Source organism: Dromiciops gliroides, chromosome 2 (genome assembly GCF_019393635.1).
Source record: "Dromiciops gliroides isolate mDroGli1 chromosome 2, mDroGli1.pri, whole genome shotgun sequence".
Taxonomy (NCBI): Eukaryota; Metazoa; Chordata; class Mammalia; order Microbiotheria; family Microbiotheriidae; genus Dromiciops; species Dromiciops gliroides.
The window spans coordinates 531,040,604-531,058,383 of record NC_057862.1 but is presented as its reverse complement, the minus strand read 5'-3'; the positions used below and the strand labels follow the sequence as shown (position 1 = coordinate 531,058,383).

General features: G+C 41.7%; 1 protein-coding gene across 11 annotated transcripts in view; it reads left to right on the top strand.

The window, feature by feature from the left end:
* Nucleotides 1-17,780, top strand: part of FGFR1 (fibroblast growth factor receptor 1) — a 75,653-nt gene that overhangs the window by 15,276 nt on the left and 42,597 nt on the right. The window lies entirely within an intron of this gene.

Sequence of the window (17,780 nt, the reverse complement as noted above, 5' to 3'; positions counted from 1 at the left end):
GAGGTGGGATTTTGTCCCAGCCAGGTTTCCTTCTCTTTCTTTGGTATGGAGGTTTTTTGGGTAACAGATTTGCCCAAAAGATAGGCCTTGATAAAGAGAGTCCAGTTGTGACTGGGCAACTGATAACTGGCCTCCCAAATTGGGCTACAAATTGCATGCTCACAGATATACTTGCTGACTATCTTGGGACTCATACAAGTCTGAAGGAATTCACAAGGACCAAGAGTCTCCATAACCCAATGGGAGTAATGGGCCCCATGGGACTGATATCAATCTGCATTGGGTCACAAGAGAGCAGACTAGAAAAGGCCAGGGAACTGCTGAGGAATGGAAATTAACTTGTAGAGATTCTGGGAGCAGAGACTCAAGCTAGAGTTCTCAGAGTTCTTCTAGAACCAAGATTCAGGTATATTCACTACTCAGTAGGCCCATCTGTGACCTTCTGGCTACTTGTCATGGCACAGAAAATAGGCAAACAGTTGAGAAAGGATTTGGTTAGCCCTGGTGTGTGCATGAACTGATCGTTACTTTGGGACAGGACATGGATTTCATGGAATCAGTTGGCTGAGGCTTCTGACAAGCTCACCAATTAATCATATGCTTCTTTCATCTAATAATGCTCTGAAACACATATAATACATCCTTGTCAGTTGTATATATATAGTAGGCACCTACCTAGGGTGCTTTGCAAGCCTCTGTTCCAAGATGTACACATACCCTTGAAATGCTCCTGGTACTTTGTCCTTACCTCCCTTATACAATGTTCATGCTGTATCTCCTACCTCCTATTTTCCTCACTTGATTATAAGTTTCTCAAGAAAAAGAGCCCTGTGTGTTGTATAGCAAGCTACGTGTATATAGCTGGGAGAATAATACCTTGTTGAGTTGAGTAGGATGTTTCTTTCAAGAAGGGTCAGAGACTAGAGTTGGAAGATTATACAAAATGGAGATGCTTGGTAGTGTTACGTGGAAGGGGCAGAGGAAGGGTGTCTAGCAAAAGACTTTGAAGTAAAGCCCACTGGTGGGACATGGGCTCTCCTACAACCAGGACTGAAGTTTGCATTGGCGAATGAGAGGGCCATTTTGATGGTTCTCTATATTATTAACTTGAGAGGGTACCTTAGCAAAGAAGGTGCTCAAACTCTGTTCCCTGGAAACTCAGGACATACTATCTCCAGTGCTTAGCACAGTGGCTGGCACATAGTAGGTACTTTTTTTTGGGGGGGTGAGGCAATCTAATGGGAGAGACAATATACAAATAAATATGTACAAACAAGCTATATATGGAATAAATGGCAAAGAAAGAACATCCTATCTTATGGAGGTAATAGTCCCATTAATACTCAGCCCTGATAATTTCTGGGCACCACCTTTTAGGAAGGGTGTTGTTTGATGAGCTAGAGTATCCAGAGGAGGTTGACCATAATGATGAAAGGGACTGTAGATCATAATATAGAAAGAGTCAATGGAAGCAACTGGAGATATTTCATCTCGAGAAGAGAGGATTTATAGACATTGTAGCTGTCTTCAAGTACTCAAAGGCCTGGCATATGTAGGAGGGATCAGACTTGTTCTCTGGCCACAGAGGGCAGACCAAAAGCAATGGGGAGAATGTGTAGAGAAGTCAATTGAAGCTTAAAGTAATAATTACGAACTTTTCCTAACAGTGAGAGCTATCTAAAAAGTACAGTTGGCTTCCTCAGCAAAGGGTTCCTCTTCATAGAAGTTTTCAAGCAAATGCTGGATGACCACTTGTCTGAGATATTATTAAAGGGATTCTCTTTCAGATATGGGTTAGATGAGGCATGATAGCTTCTGAAGTCTAACCTAAAGGTCTGTGATTTTCAGCATCTTGGCCAAGTACATGTAAAATGGTTGGTATTCATTTATACTATTAGAAATTTCAGAATATTTGGAGAGTTAAGTGAAGAGATAAATAAAAGTATTTATAACCATTACCCTGATGAAACAAATATCCATAAATTTTGTTATACTACCAAATCCCAGAACTACTGGAGGAAATGTCAACATGTCAGTAGCTATCTCCAGTTTAAGCTTCCTTGTAGAGACCTTAAATAATCAGTGTCTGTTATGTTAACAACATCATGGTTCTGGAAAAATTACAAAAGAATTTATAAACAAGATGAAACAACTTTTTTTAAAAAATAGTCCAAGCCAGTAATAAAATATAATCAAAATAAACACACAAAATGAGTAATAAAATAGTCTATAAAAACCTTAGCATTTAACAAAATACAGTAGAACCAAATGAAAACTCCAAAAAGTAAAAAAATGGTTTTGTTCTGTGTCTCCTTCCAAATCTGTCTGAAGTTCCATTACCTTTGGCTTTTATTTTTAAAAAATACATATATGTGTGGGGGCAGCTAGGTGGCCCAGTGGATAAAGCACCGGCCCTGGATTCAGGAGGACTTGAGTTCAAATTTGGCCTCAGACACTTGACACGTCCTAGCTGTGTGACCTTGGGCAAGTCACTTAACCCTCATTGCCCTGCAAAGAAAAATTAAAATAAAATACATATATGTGTATGTGTCCTTTTAAAAAGAAACATGATGTGTGTGTGTGTGTGTGTGTGTGTATATATGTATATATATATATACACACACACATATATTTGCAGACAATGTATGTAGACTATCCTGGCTTTGTGGAGTTGCTCTTACATCTCTTTGTATAGGTCTTTCCATGCTTCCTTGTATGCTTCATTTATCAAAACATAGAGAATTTAAAAGCAATATTACTGAATTTTTTCAAGGGAAAATATGAACTGAGACACTCTCAAACATTACTGGCTTATGTAAATAAAGGGGAAAATGAAAATTGTTGTGAAGCAGCTTTTAGAATGAGCTATTGTTCCCAATGTTGTTTCCAATTATAAAACACTTACAGCTAGATAGCAAACAATCAGGTCCTTCTGAATAAATAATTTGTATTATTGTTAGACTGAAGAAAACTGATCTGAAAATAGATTTTTTTAATCAGTGATGTGGTTTTGGGTGCCATTAGTCCTAATCAGCTAAAAAAAATTCTAAAGATTTTATTGCAAAGGTTCTATTGAAGAGCCTTCTAAAGTAAAGGACTCTCTGTTGCTACTACAGTTTTGAAGACTAATGCCTTAAAATAGTTGGGGTTAATCTAGCCCTTCCTGACTGGAGATGTCGGCCCCTGGTTAGAGACAAAGATGCAGGAGCACAATTGTGCTACAGGAAAAAGAACATCATTTTGGTGACTTTTTAATGGAGCTAAGAATTTCAGTCACATGGGTGCTCATTCCTTCTCATGCTATGCAACTCTTTTCCACATCTCAATGTAAATCCTCCATATTAGGTCTACCCAACACTGAAAATTTTCCTCAAGGTTTGTTAGTGGTTATTAGAGAATAACATGTTCTTGAAGGGACCCCATGTAGTAAGGAGTGTCCATATATAACTTACCTTCAAGAACACATAGAGACATACTGGGCCTGGAGTAAGGGAAGACCTAAATTCAAATCTAGCCTCAGACACTTAGCTGTGTGACCCTGAGCAAGTCATTTACCTCTTTGGGTTTTATTTTGGTTTTTTAGTATGTCAAATGAGCTGGAGAAGGAAATGGCAAACCACTCCAGTATCTTTGCCAAGAGAACTCCAAATGGGGTCACAAAGGGTCAGGCACAACTGAACAACAGCAATGTAGTGGCAAGAACACTAAACTTAGTATCAAGACACCTGGGTTCAAATCCCAGTTCGGCCACTGACTGTAGAGGAAGCATTAAACTTCCTTAAGTGGTAGCCATATGCCCAGAGGAGTGGGATAACAAGGTGTGAATTCCCTGGACAAGGCTTAGATTCATCTTGTTCCGAATCCCCATTGCCAAATTGATGATGAGGCCTTTGTTTTTGCACAGGCTCAAACTCAGAGCTTTGTAGTTGTGGGAACAGTGATAACCACTTATTTGATACCATGTTGAGGATAGAGTCCACAAGCTTGAGCTGACCCTTGAGCTGGGTGGGGGTGGGGGACTCAGGAGAAAGAGAACTAAGGAGGAGAGTCTCAGGAGGCCATGCAGATACCCAGATCTGGTGGGAATCGTCTAGGACACAATATGGATTTGCAAAGCCTGGCAAGAAAGAAGGTTCAGTCTAACAGTAAGTCATGCACACCCAGGAGCAGCCCAGACCCACTCCAGTCACTGGTCCTATAAAATGTGAACTGTGTAGAGGTTAGGGCCAAAGAAGCTAGGTGTGACCTGGAAGACAAGAGTGTTGCCTTCTGCCCTAAGGAAAAGGGAAGAGAATTTTCCTGAGCATGAAAAAACCTCATTCTCCATTGTGAGGTTAAAGAAAATCTGCCCAGTATCCATTGTCCTGTGTTAGCCTAAATACTTTGCAGGGTCAACTTTTAATGTTCCTAAGGGAAACCATGGATAGGAACTCAAGTCTTAGAGATGATAGAGATTCAAGCACTTGAAGTTTCAGGGGCCTGGGCCCACTTGACACACCAAAGGGCTAGAATGAATAATCTCTAACGTCCCTTTCAGGGATAATGTTCTATGATGCGCAAAGTATTTGTTCAAATTCTAAATGCAAAAAGCCACAAAAATCCTAGAGCTCCCCAAATTCAAGCGTTGAGAGGTTCCCCCTTTAAAAAGGTTCTGTTTCTGAGCATTTTGTTGGCACTGGAAGCCCCTCCCCCAGTTTAAAGCAGAGGTTGGCTAGCTAGAAGTTCACAAATGTTCCTGGGGGAGTGGGGAGGGGTTAGAGATGCCTGTATTCACTTTCTGGCTGTCGTTGGAAAGTTTAATAAGGATTCCAGGAAAGCCTTCCCTCCCTCCTTCTCCCTCTCCCTCCCTCCCTCCCTCTCACCTCTTCTCTCTGACGCTAGGCATGTTTTACCAGAGCTCATGCTCTTCTGTTCCAAATAGGAGACCTGAAGGAAGGATTACTGAGTGGACACAGAAGTACAGGTGGTGTGGAGGGGAGAAGGGGAGAAAGGGGAGGGCATTTCAGTAAGGAGAGACTGCCTGTCTTCATTCTGGAGCAAACATTAGGCTAGGCCTTAGGGGAACAAAAAGGGGGTGAATTCCCAGTTGTTAGCAAGCCAGCATCCTAGTACCAAGATTTCTGGTTCTGCCCTGTGCCTTAGAGAACAATAATATAGGGCAGCCCCCCAGGAACCCTAGGACCCAGCTGTGTGCAGAAGGTAGGGAGGGGGTCAGCAAATGGGACAGGCTGGCTCAGGGAACTTTGCTGCTTATATGCTCAGAAACCTGCAACCAATAAAAGGATTTATTTGGGGGGGGGATGGGGTTATAGCTCCACCCACCCACCCTGATTGAAGGAATCTGGTTGAAGGAGCTGGGGCAAGGGGAGGAAAAGTTACAGTTAAATGGAAAAGCTGACCGTTTCCATTCCTGACTGCCATCTCCTTGAATGCTGTGGACCACAAAGCAGGTCTTTGTCTCTATACTTCAGCACAAACCTGCCATGACAGGGAGAGGCTGTGTTGATTGGTGCCAAAACCATCACCCTCGAAAATCCCAAGCTTCTAATAACCCCTACTTCCTCAGGCCAAACTTCCCCTTCTTTCCCAGGGGTCCTCCGAGCTGCCTTCACCTCACCAGATTGAAGAAGGGTCTACTGAAGAGAGTTAATTGGATGCTAGTGGAATATTAAAGAAAAGGGTGAGGGGAGGTTAGGGAGAGGAGAGCCAGCGTACAACCCCTGAACTGGCCCGATGGTCCCGCTTCTCCCTCTCTGACACTTTCCACCCCCTCTGTACCCAAATCTCAGAACTTTTAGCCCCTGTTTTGAGTGTTGTTGCTGACTGGGGTGGGCCAGGCAGAGCCCAGTCCTACGGCTATTCTGAGGCAATTTTCGAGGCCCCACTCCCTGGCCCCACCTAGGAAGTTTCTGCCTGGGAAAACTTGTTTTCTTCCATTTCATTTTGGGTGGTAAGAGAAGTTCCAGCCTATGCCACAAGGTCAGCGAAATTACTTGGGGCAAAAGGTGATGTGGAATAACCTACTTGAGAGCCAAAGTGGATTTGGGGTTGGAAAAGATCTGGGAGGGTAGGAGTGGGAACTGGATGCTAAACTCCTGGATTTCCCCCAACCCAGGTCCCCCTGGCCTGGACCGGCTTGATGATGACTAGTGAATATTGGAAGGGGTGGGTTTTTTCGTGTGTCCAAAGTAGAGAGAAGGGGTCAGGAGGCCCCAGATCATGGCAGGCAAGTGAAATGCAAGCCTCGAGTCTCCCTGCTTGTCCACACTGGGGCAGTGCAGCAGAGTCCCTCCAGGCCTGTATTACTGGCTTTTGCCGCTGCATTGCTATACCATTCATTAGCTTCACCAATTTTCCACTCGAGCTCTGCCAGCCAGCCAGCTCCTTCGAGCTGTGGAGGCGGGGAGGAATTTCTCAGGGCAGTCCTTCAGGGAGGGAAGAAAGGAACAAATTGTCAGAAGGCCCTTTTTCCCCTTCCTCCAGAATCAGGGTAAAGGGAAGGCCAGTTGATCATCTTCTGCTGTTGGGGGCTTGGACTGAGCTTGGGTGGCTGGGGAAAGCGTCCCTGCTTGAATGAAGGGTCACTATCCTCTGGGAAGGCGAGTCAGCAGTTCTCGGAGCTTGTAATCCTTGCATAAAGGTCATGGGGTGCAGCCCAGCTCAGGCAGAGGGCTTGTTCTTGGCCAGGCCGGAAGCAATGAGTGATGGCTTGTGTCTGGTGCATGATGGATAGCCTCACCCCAGGGAAGGAGAAGTGGGGAGGTGAGTTTGGGGAGCCATTATCCTGCAGGGCTGAGCCCTGGGGTCAGAGAGTGCAGCCAGCAGCTGGGCCCTGTTTTGTTTTCACAATGAAAAATTCTACTGGGGCCTTTGGGGCTCTAGTTCACCTCCATGGACTCTTCCTCCTCCTCCCTCTTCTTGGGGCCTCAAAATGAGATAAATGCTTCCCCTGTCCCCACAAGCTGTCCCCGCGATTGTCCTGGTGCCCTGGAAGACTCCAGTGACTCTGTCTCTCCTAGTCCCCTCATATTTTAGCTGCCCCTATTTCTCCTGGCTTTTCTGGGAAGATGGAATGCCCCTCACACAACACAAAAATCCTTTTCCCTGTGGTGGTGGCTGGATTAATCAAGCAGAGCCTCATGCCTTGTATACGACAGCCACTCCAGCTTTAAAATGTTGTGTTCCTGCCTCCAGAATTCCCCTCTTCTGCCTTCACCATTGCTACTGGTCCAGTTTTGCAAAGTCAGATTTGTTATTGTTCAGTTGTGTCCAACTCTTCTCCACCCTTTTGGCCACACTGCCCCTGAGGTTTTCTTGGCAAAGATACTGGAGTGGTTTGCCATTTCCTCGTCCAGTGGATTAAAATAAACAGAGGTTAAATGACTCACCCAAGATCCCACATCTAGTGAATGTCTAAAGCAGGATCTGAACTCAGGTCTTCTTGATTCCAGACGCAGCACTATCCACTGAGCTATCTAGCTGCCTTTACGTCAGATTTAGACATTGCCAAATGAATAAATAATTTACAGAACAGCGTCCCTAAGCAAAGGCTACCAGGGTTAAGGGGGTAAGGGAGCCAACCCACCATTCCTGGAGTACAAGAAGACCAGCTCTTATAGAGCTTGAAACTCAATGCCTTTTTCCTGTCCTGCATGTTATGGTTCAGCTGTGCCTCCTGGGCTAGGTTGGGTAAGAGGAAGTGGCGGTTGGAGCAGCCAGCTTGGCTCTTTGAGCAGTTGTTTCTGTGTTTCTCAGGCATCAAATGTGTAGGAATATGGAACCCAGATTGAGTAGCCCATGAAATCTTCGAGGAGTGAGCTAGGCTTGGTAGTCATGGGCCAGAGGAGTGAGGGTGAAAAAACAGCTATATACTTAATGAACAAAAGTTCATGCCAAAATATAGCTTCAGAGGGGCAGATAGGTGGCGCTGTGGATAGAGCACCAGCTCTGGAGTCAGGAGGACCTGAGTTCAAATCTGACCTCAGACACTTAACACTATCTGTGCGACCCTGGGCAAGTCACTTAACCCCAATTGCCTCGCTAAAAACAACAACAACAACAACAACAAAATATAGCTTCATATTTTTCTCCTAGGACCAAGGCATTTCTCTCACCAGACATTTTCTCACTCATTCATTTAACACTTAGATGCAAAATTGTGCTTTGGAGGATACAAAAACCCTGGGACTAGTAGTTATTGACTGGAACTCCATTGTGAACAGTGCCAATGATTTCACGAAGACCCACTACCCCATGTCCCATGGCTCTAACATCTCAAGGAATCTGCAGGGGTGGGGAGGAGTGTAGATGTATGTTTGGCGGAAGGTGAAGGAGGCTATATGGCGGTGTCCAGTTCCTGGTGTGACATTCTATTCTTCACAGGATGAGGTTGTGCTGAGGGGACAGGTCTTTGAGTCACCTTATGGAGAACTTTTCTCTATCTCAATGTAATCACCAAGAGAACAAAGGCTTCATTGAAGTTGGCGGCTCCACGGTAGCCTGAGACTGAATTTCTAGCCCAAGGGAATTTAGGATCTGATTTAAGGGTCAAAGGCCCCAAAGCAGCTTTAACACCTGAGCATTCTTCTTAGGAATCAATTAAAATCAACTCAATAAACATTCAATTAGGCACCTACTGTGTACGGAGCATCAAGCTGGATGCCTGGGAAGATACAGAGTTTAGCTATATCAGATTTCAGAATATCATGGTACCCCAATTTAGGCTCTAAAATATCCCAGATTGGGGGCAAAAGGATCTGTCTGCTTTGTAAGAAGGGGGATTATATGGGGCAGCTAGGTGGCGCAGTGGATAGAGCACCGGCCTTGGGTCAGGAGGACCTAAGTTCAAATATGGCCTCAGACACTTAACACTTACTAGCTGTGTGACCTTGGGCAAGTCACTTAACCCCAATTGCCTCACTGAAAAAAAAAAAAAAAGAAGGGGGGTTATATACCACGTCTGAAGAACAGGAAATAAAACGGCCCTATTAGACCGCATACTGAGTATGTATCAATGGGGTCACTTCCACTTTTCAGCCAAACATAGATTAAGAGAATATATAACACCACCAGAAAGAGGGACGAGCCATTAGCCACCTAGCACACAGGGTCTTACCCATAGTAGGTATTCAATTAATGTGTGTCAGATGAAACTGAATTCACTCACAGAAAAAAATATCAGCAGAAAGCCAATATACAAGTTTCTTTTAAAAGCAATTTCATTTTATTTTAAAAAGAGAAATACAAAATATTAAGTTAGCTCTTTAAAAATTAAGGACAAAAACAAAACAGAAAATTTGACTTAGTAAACACAACAACAAAAAAAAGGTCAGTTTCTTATTCTGACAAATAAAGGGAAGGAATGAAGAAAATGGGGGAAAGAGGGGTGAGAGACTAGAAGAATAAGAAAAAGGATAAAAAAATAAGGAGAACTGGTAGGAGGAAACTCACCTGGCTAGGAGGTGATCTTATTGGAGATAAAATGCTTTTAGAGTTACCCCCTGTTTTTCACTACCCTTTGAAATTCTGATTAGTTAGCTAGTAGACTTTCCGGCAGTCAAGTCAACAAGTATTTATCAGGCCTTAACTATTCTCAAGGAGGTACTGTGCTAAACTGTGGGAATACAAAGAAAGGCAAAAAAAAAAAAAAAAAAAAAACCCTGATCTTTTACCCTCAGGGAACTTTTACTCAAATAGAGGGGGGTGGGGCAACATGCAAATAATTATATACAAACAAGACCTATACTGTATAAATATAAAATAACCTCAGAAGGAAGGCACAAACATTCAGGACAGGGAAAGGCTATTTGTAGAAGGTTGGGATTGTAGCTGACATTTGAAGGGAGCCAGGAGGCAGAGATAAGGAGAGATGAGAATTCCAGGTGTGGAGGACCAACAGTTAAAATGCAGTCAGGAGATGCAGTGTCTTGTGTGAGAACAGAATGGACTCCAGTCACTGGGTCTTAGGGTAAGTAGAAAGAAGTAAGGGGGTGTTCTGGAGTGACATGGTCACACCTGACTTTTAAGGATATAGATCACTTTGATGACTGAGTAGAAAATGGACTGCAGTGAATTGGGCAATAGCTGGTATTTTACCTCTAAATTTAAATTTAATTTTCTGTGAGATTCTGAAGGTTTATGGGCATATGAAAGAATGATTTAGGTTAAGCAGTATGATGTAGTTAAAATTAATCAACAAGCAGCTTTTTGTGGTGGCTAAGAATCGAACATTGAGGGGATGCCTATCAATTGAGGAATGGCTGAAGACGTGGTATATGATTGTGATGGAACACTATTGTACTATAAGAAATGACAAGCAGAAAAAACTGGAAAGACTTATATGAACTGATGTATAGTGAAGTGAACAGAACCAAGAAAGCATTATACACAGTAACAGTAATATTGTACAGTGATCAACTATAAATGACTTAGTTATTCTTAGCAATACAAAGATCCAAAACAGTTCCAAAGGACTAATGATGAAACATGTTATCCACCTCCAAAGAACTGATATTATCTAAATACAGACTGAATCATACTATTTTTCTCTTTTTTCTTTTCTTCCTTTCTTTGTTGTTGTTGTTGTTGTTGAGTCTTCTTGTACAAAATAACTGATATGGGAATGTTTTACATGGCTGAACAGGTATAACCTATATCAGATTGCTTACCATCTCAGGGAGAGGAGGAAGGGAAGGAAGGAGGAATAGAATATGGAACTCAAATCTTTTATTAATGTTAAAAATTGTTTTAGCATATAATTGGGGGAAAAGATAAAGTATCATGAAAGGGAAAAAATAAAATTAATCAACAAATAATTATGTTTGTGCTAGGCACTGTGTTAAATTAAATTTGAATTTACACAGAGAAAAATCCAATCTCTCCCCTTAGGAATTCTACTTTCTATTGGGGTAAACAACATATACAAACATAAGTAGATGCAAAATGATTTCCTGCAAGGTGGAAGAGGGGGAGTAGAAATCAGGAAAATAATATTAGCTAGCTTTTAGAGGGTCTAAGGTTTACAGACCACTATATGCATATTATCTCATAGGGTCAGCAACCCTGTGAGGTATGTGTTACTGTTATCACGCCCCATTTTACAGATGAAGAAACTGAGGCTGAGAGAGGTAAAGTGACTTTACCAGGGTCACATAGGTTCTAAGTGTCTTGAAGCAAAATTTGAACTAAGGTTTTTCTGATTCTATATCCAGTGAGATCTCTACTATGCCACATAGCTGCATCAGGGGGTTTTAAAAACAAAAGGCTCATAAAGAAATTCTGAACTTAGAGTTAGGAGTCCAGCATTCAATTTCTGCCATGGATACTTAACATATGATCATGGACAATTTCCTTAACCAATCAGAGCCTCATTTCCCTTATCTGTAAAAGGGGAATAAATCACAGAATTTGAGTTGAAATCTCCTCAGCCTTCTAGTTCAACCCACACACAAAGGAACCTCCCACCATATCATACCCAACAAGAGGTTGGTCATTCAACCTCTGTTTGAAGCCTCCAAGAAGAAAGAATCCACCACCTCCCAAGACGAACCAGTCTGCTTTTTTTTTTTTTTTGCCAGTCTACTTTTAGAAGGCTGGCATTGAGGAGACTTTCTTTCCTAACCATCTAGCCTAAATTAGTCAATTTGGAACTTAATCACTCATTCCTTCCCGTTCAGCATTCTCTGGAGCCAAACAGAACAAATCTAATTCCTCTCCATATGTTGTTGGTTTTGCTCAGTCTCTACATGACCTCATGGACTTTATTCATAGGGTTTTCTTAGCAAAGATACCAGAATGGTTTTCCATTTCCCTCTCCGGTGTGTCCCCATTTTATAGATGAGGAACTGAGACAAATAGGGGTTAAGTGACTTGCCCAAGGTCACACAGCTCCTAAGTGTCTGAGGTCACATTTGAACTCAGATCTTCCAAACTTCAGACCCAGTGTTCTATCCACTGTGCCAACTAGCTGTCCCTCCTCCATAGGACAGCACTTCAAATATTTGAGCACAGATATCATCTGTGTTGTTCCTACCCTCCCCATCCCACCACTACCAGTCTTCTCCCATGTCCAGTTCCTTCAATCAGTTCTCATAACCCTTATAACCTTCACCATCCTGGTTATGACTCTCCCCTGGACACCTTACAGTTTATGCTTTATCAGCTGTGCTGCCAGAAGTAAACACAATAGTTTAGATGAGGTCTTATAAGGACAGAATACTGTGGGGTTGTCATTTCCCTATATCCCTCCTAATGCAGCCTATAATCACATTACTTTTTTTTTTTGGACTGTCACATCACACTGCTGATTCCTATTGAACTTACGGGTCTACCAACCACTCCCCCATCCTCTTTTAGAACAACTGCTGTTTATCCACACTTCCCCATTTTGTCTTAGTGGAATTTATTTTTTTTGTACGTAAGTGCAAGATTTTACATTTGTCCTAAAGAGCTCCAGCCCAACTTTCTTACCTGTCTAGATCCTTTTGGATCCTGTCATCCGCTTCCTTAGCTATCCTTCCCAGCTTCGAGTCACCTGCAAATTTGATGACCATACTATCTGTGCTTCTATTCAAGTCATTGATAAAAATGTGAAATAGTATGGGGCCAACTACAGATCCCTGGGGTGTCTCACCAGAAACTTCCTACCAGGTTGTACCATAAATAACTGCTCTTTAGTTCAGAATCCATCCAATCATGTTGTCTAGTTCACATCTCTCCCCTTTCTCCTCAAGAATAGTGTGAGCCATTTTTTCAAAGGCTTTGATAAAATATAGGTAAATTCTATCCACAGCATTCTTCTTATCCATTTAGTAACCCTGACCAAAAGAAAACAAACAAACAAATGAGGTTAGGCTGCCATTTCTTGTTCTTTTTTTTTTCTTTTACTTTTTTTTTTTTGCAGGGCAATGGGGGTTAAGTGACTTGCCCAAGGTCACACAGCTAGTAAGCGTCAAGTGTCTGAGGCTGGATTTGAACTCAGGAACTCCTGAGTCCAGGGCCGGTGCTTTATCCACTGTGCCACCTAGCCGCCCCCCATTTCTTGTTCTTAATGGTGCCATGCTGGCCTCTTATAATCACTGCTTCCTTTTCTAGAAATTTTCCAACTATTTCTTTTTAATGAGATGTTCTAGAATTTTCTCAAGGCTAGGTGGTGCAGTGGATAAAGCACTGGCCCTGGATTCAGGAGGACCTGAGTTCAAATTCGGCCTCAGACACTTGACACTTACTAGCTGTGTGATCCTGGGCAAGTCACTTAACCCTCATTGCCCTGCCCCCCCCCCAAAAAAAAGTTTAAAAGAAAAAAACATTAAAGTAGAATTTTCTTAGGAATCAAAATCAAACTCATTGACCTGTAGTCTGTTTTCTTCCCTTTTTTAAAAAATTGTGAAATTTTTAAAATTTGTCCTCTGATCTTGTGGTACCTCTCCCTTTTTCCCTGTTATCTTTCAGATATCACTGATAGGGGCTCAACACTCACATCTGATCCAAGGATGTAGTTCATTTGGCCAGGACAACTAGGTGGCACAGTGGATAAAGCACCAGCCCTGGATTCAGAAGGACCTGAGTTCAAATCTGACCTCAGACACTTGACACTTACTAACAGTATGACCCTGGGAAAGTCACTTAACCCTCATTGCCCCACAGAAAGAAAGAAAGAAAGAAAGAAAGAAAGAAAGAAAGAAAGAAAGAAAGAAAGAAAGAAAGAAAGAAAGAAAGAAAGAAAGAAAGAAAGAAAGAAAGAAAGAAAGAAAGAAGTAGTCAAGTAGTTCATCTGGTCCAGGTGACTTGAATTCATTAAGGGCATCTGAGTACTGTCTTAATATCTCCAATAATTAAATGTTTGAATTGTTATTAGAAGAATATGGTCAGGGGGCAGCTAGGTGGTGCAGTGGATAAAGCACCGGCCCTGGAGTCAGGAGTACCTGAGTTCAAATCCGGCCTCAGACACTTAACACTAGCTGTGTGACCCTGGGCAAGTCACTTAACCCCAATTGCCTCACTAAAAAAAAAAAAAAGAAGAAGAATATGGTCAGGGACAGCTAAGTGGCACAGTGGATAGAACACCAACCCTGGACTCGGGGACCTGAGTTCAAATTCGGCCTCAGACCCTTGACGCTTACTTAGCTGTGTGACCCTGGGTAAGTCACTTAACCCCAGTTGCCTCACCCACCCCCCCAAAAAAAGAAGAATATGGTCAGCTTATTCACCATTATCTAGCAGTGCAGTGCTAGACCTAGCTCATACCAAAATTGGTAGGTTTTCAGTGTGAACATTTATACTGTGAAAATGAGCACTATAATCAGGCCTTGGTTTATTATTTTGTTTATCTTCTAGTCTTAAGAAAGTGATGGAGAAAATGTTAATAATTTAGATTAAACTTAATAGTGTGTCTTCCACATTCCTCTCCCCTCAGAGGGCTGGTTGTTAAACATTTACCAGCACAACCCTGCCTGAATGGTCAAGTTTAGAGCTAGAAGAGACAAGTATCTAGTCTGAACTAACACCCTCTTTTTACAGATAAGTAAAATTGAGTCTCTTTGATATTTAAAAGTTTACCATTATCCTTTGAGTATTGCTACAATGCTTAAAGATTACATTTAAAACAAGCATTAATCTAGAAATTGTGGAACATTTCCCCCACCTTCACCCCCAATCCAGTTCCTTGGTCAAGTAGGATCCTAATGAGAACCACATATAGTGGCTACTATAAGAAAAACATTAAAAACTATTTCAGGAACAAACGTGTTAACCACTATCCACAGCTTTTAACTATTCTTATCACTTTCCGAGACATCATCTGAACGAACTAATAACTCACCTTTTTATAGTGCCTTTACAGCTTACAAAGTGCTTTCGCATTTTTCATTTGCTCCTCATAACAACCTTGTAAAGTAGATAAGACAGGTATCATTCCCATCTTAAGGAGGAGTAAAAAATTAAGCTTAGAAAATAAGGGATTTGATAAGGTCACATAAATAGCTTGTAAAAGGCAAAGTCAAGACTTCAGCCCAAGTTTTCTGACTCATAATTCAATGCGTTTTTGAAGAAATTAATCAGGCAAAAATCATTTAGCACCTACTATGTGCTGGGCACTGTGCTGAGAGCTGAGGAGTTGAGCAAAGGCAAAAGACAATTCCTGCCCTGGAGGAGCTCATAGTCTAATGAGGGAGACAAGAAAGAAGTTATATTCAGGATAAGTTGGAAATAACTAGTAGAGAGAAGGCTCTAAAATTAAGAGGGAATCAAGGAAAGATTTCTGATGGATTGTGAAATTTTAGATGGCAATTGAAGAAAGCCAGGAGGTGATGGATGAGGAGAAAGAATTCCAGGCATGGAAGACAGTGAAATCAGACTGCCTCATTATAGTTGTGGTAGAGGGCCAGAAGGACATTTATTGAGAATATTCCGGGGGGCCGTGGCTAGAGAAATATTGTCTTATTTTAGGGAGGATAAAATCAAATTTAGAGCTGCTTCCTTACCATCTCTGTTTTGCTATTTACATGGAAATGTTTGTTTTACTTTGTATTTGTTTAGAATTTTTAAAAGAAAAAAATGTTTTTATTAAAAAGAGTATTGCTGGGGCAGCTAGGTGGCGCAGTGGATAGAGCACCGGCCCTGGAGTCAGGAGTACCTGGGTTCAAATCCGGCCTCAGACACTTAACACTTACTAGCTGTGTGACCCTGGGCAAGTCACTTAACCCCCATTGCCTCACTAAAAAAAAAAAAAAAAAAAAAAAAAAAGAGTATTGCTATGGGATGGCATGGCTAGAGATATGTGACCAAAGCAATACCATCTCATTTTAGGGGGGATGAAATTAAGTTGACAGCTAGTTCTTCACCTATGCACTAGATGGAGATTGATGCCAGCATAGGGGTTTCTGAGTGATGTTTATGGTTCAATCAAGATTTAAAGTCAGCTAAGAGCTGACACAATAGGTAAATGGTCAAAGAATGTAAATAAGCAGTTTCATAAAGAAGACATGCAAGCTATCAATAATCATATGCAACATGCTCAGAATTACTAATATTAAGAGAGATGCAAATTAAAACAACTCTATTTCCAACTCATACTCAAATATGACAGAAAAAGAAAATGACAGTTGTTGGAAGGAGAGGTGAATTGGTCTAGCCATTCTGCGAAACAATTTGAAACTACCCCAAAAGGGAAAAAGAAAGGAAAAAGGGCCAATAAGGCATCAAAAAACCCCACAGAAAAATCTAATGGAACAGAAGTTCAGAAGAAGACACAGGCAAGCTGGACAGCTTTGAAATTAACATGTTAAGATTATATATACCTTTTAAAAAGCAAGCTGTATGTACCAGAACGTCAAGGTTTCAAATACAGACCTCTTTCTCTTCGTTGTACATGGAAATATTCATGTTTGTTGGTGTTTGTCAACTTAAGAGTAACAAAAGAAATTAAAAGTCATTTAAGTAGAAAACTAGAAAGAACCTTAGATTTCACCATGTCTTAAGTCCTTCATTTTACAGATCAAGAAGTCCAGTGGATTAAATTAATTTGCCCAAAGTCATAGACTCCATTGGTATCAGTGCCTAGAACAGAATCCAGTTCTCACCCCCAACACATGTTTATTCTAGTATGCTCTGTTACTACTGGGGTCATGTCCTCAAGTGGTCACTTTTAGAATCTCAAGATTTTAAGGGATCTCAGAGGTCATCTAATCCAACCCTGAGTTATAGCCTACCCAATAATTGGCTGTTGACCTCCATTTAAAAACCTCCAGTGTCAGGAAACTTACCACCTCATCAAGGTGGTCTGTTCCCCTTTTGGACAGCTCTGATTACTAGGGAATTATTCCATATTATCAGACAAATCTGCCTTGGGCATTTTTAGCTTTTGCCCTCAAACAAAGCCAGTGCAATCCTGCTTCTACATACCTGAAGATAGCTATCATGCTTTTCTAAGACTATATACATCTCTACTTCTTTCAGTTTATCCTCATGATGAGCCCCTTGCCATTCTGGATGTCCATCTCAGGCCCATTAGATTCTAAGCTCTCAGAAGGCAGGAATTGTCTTTCTTTTTATTAATTGTATCCCCAACAGTGCCTGGAACACGATAGGCACTTAATAAATATGAATTGGATTGGATTAGATTAGATAGGTTCACTCCAGGTTCTCAGCCTCCCTCCTAAAATGTGTCGTCCAGAACTGATACATAATAATCCAAGGACATTCTAAATGAGGCAACAGTTTGAGAAGACCTTCCATCTGCATTATATGCTTCTGCTCATCCAACCTGAATTAAAAGTAGGAAAGCATTGTGAATTGGTGTGAATTTACTCTCAGACTTTGTTAGGAAGCCCCAAGTTCAAAAATCCCAATTTTGCTTCTGACATTTGCTGTCAGTGTGAATGAGGGTAAGTCACTTTACCTCCTCAAGGCTCAAGCATTTTGTCTAAACATCTGGTAAGTTACAAAGACAGCTGGTTACCCTATCTGAGCAAAGTGCAGTTCCTATAAGTTTATTTTGTTTTGTTTTTGTTTTTTTTAGTAAGGCAATTGGGGTTAAGTGACTTGCCCAGGGTCACACAGCTAGTGTTAAGTGTCTGAGGCCGGATTTGAACTCAGGTACTCCTGAATCCAGGGCCAGCGCTCTATCCACTGCACCATCTAGCTGCCCCTCCTATAAGTTTATATTTGCATTTTTGGCTGCCACATCAAAATGTTGACTCATCCAGAGCCTGCAGAACACAAAAAAATCCTAGGTCATAGGTTCATCAATGTAGAGTTAGAACGAACCTCCCAAGACACCTAGT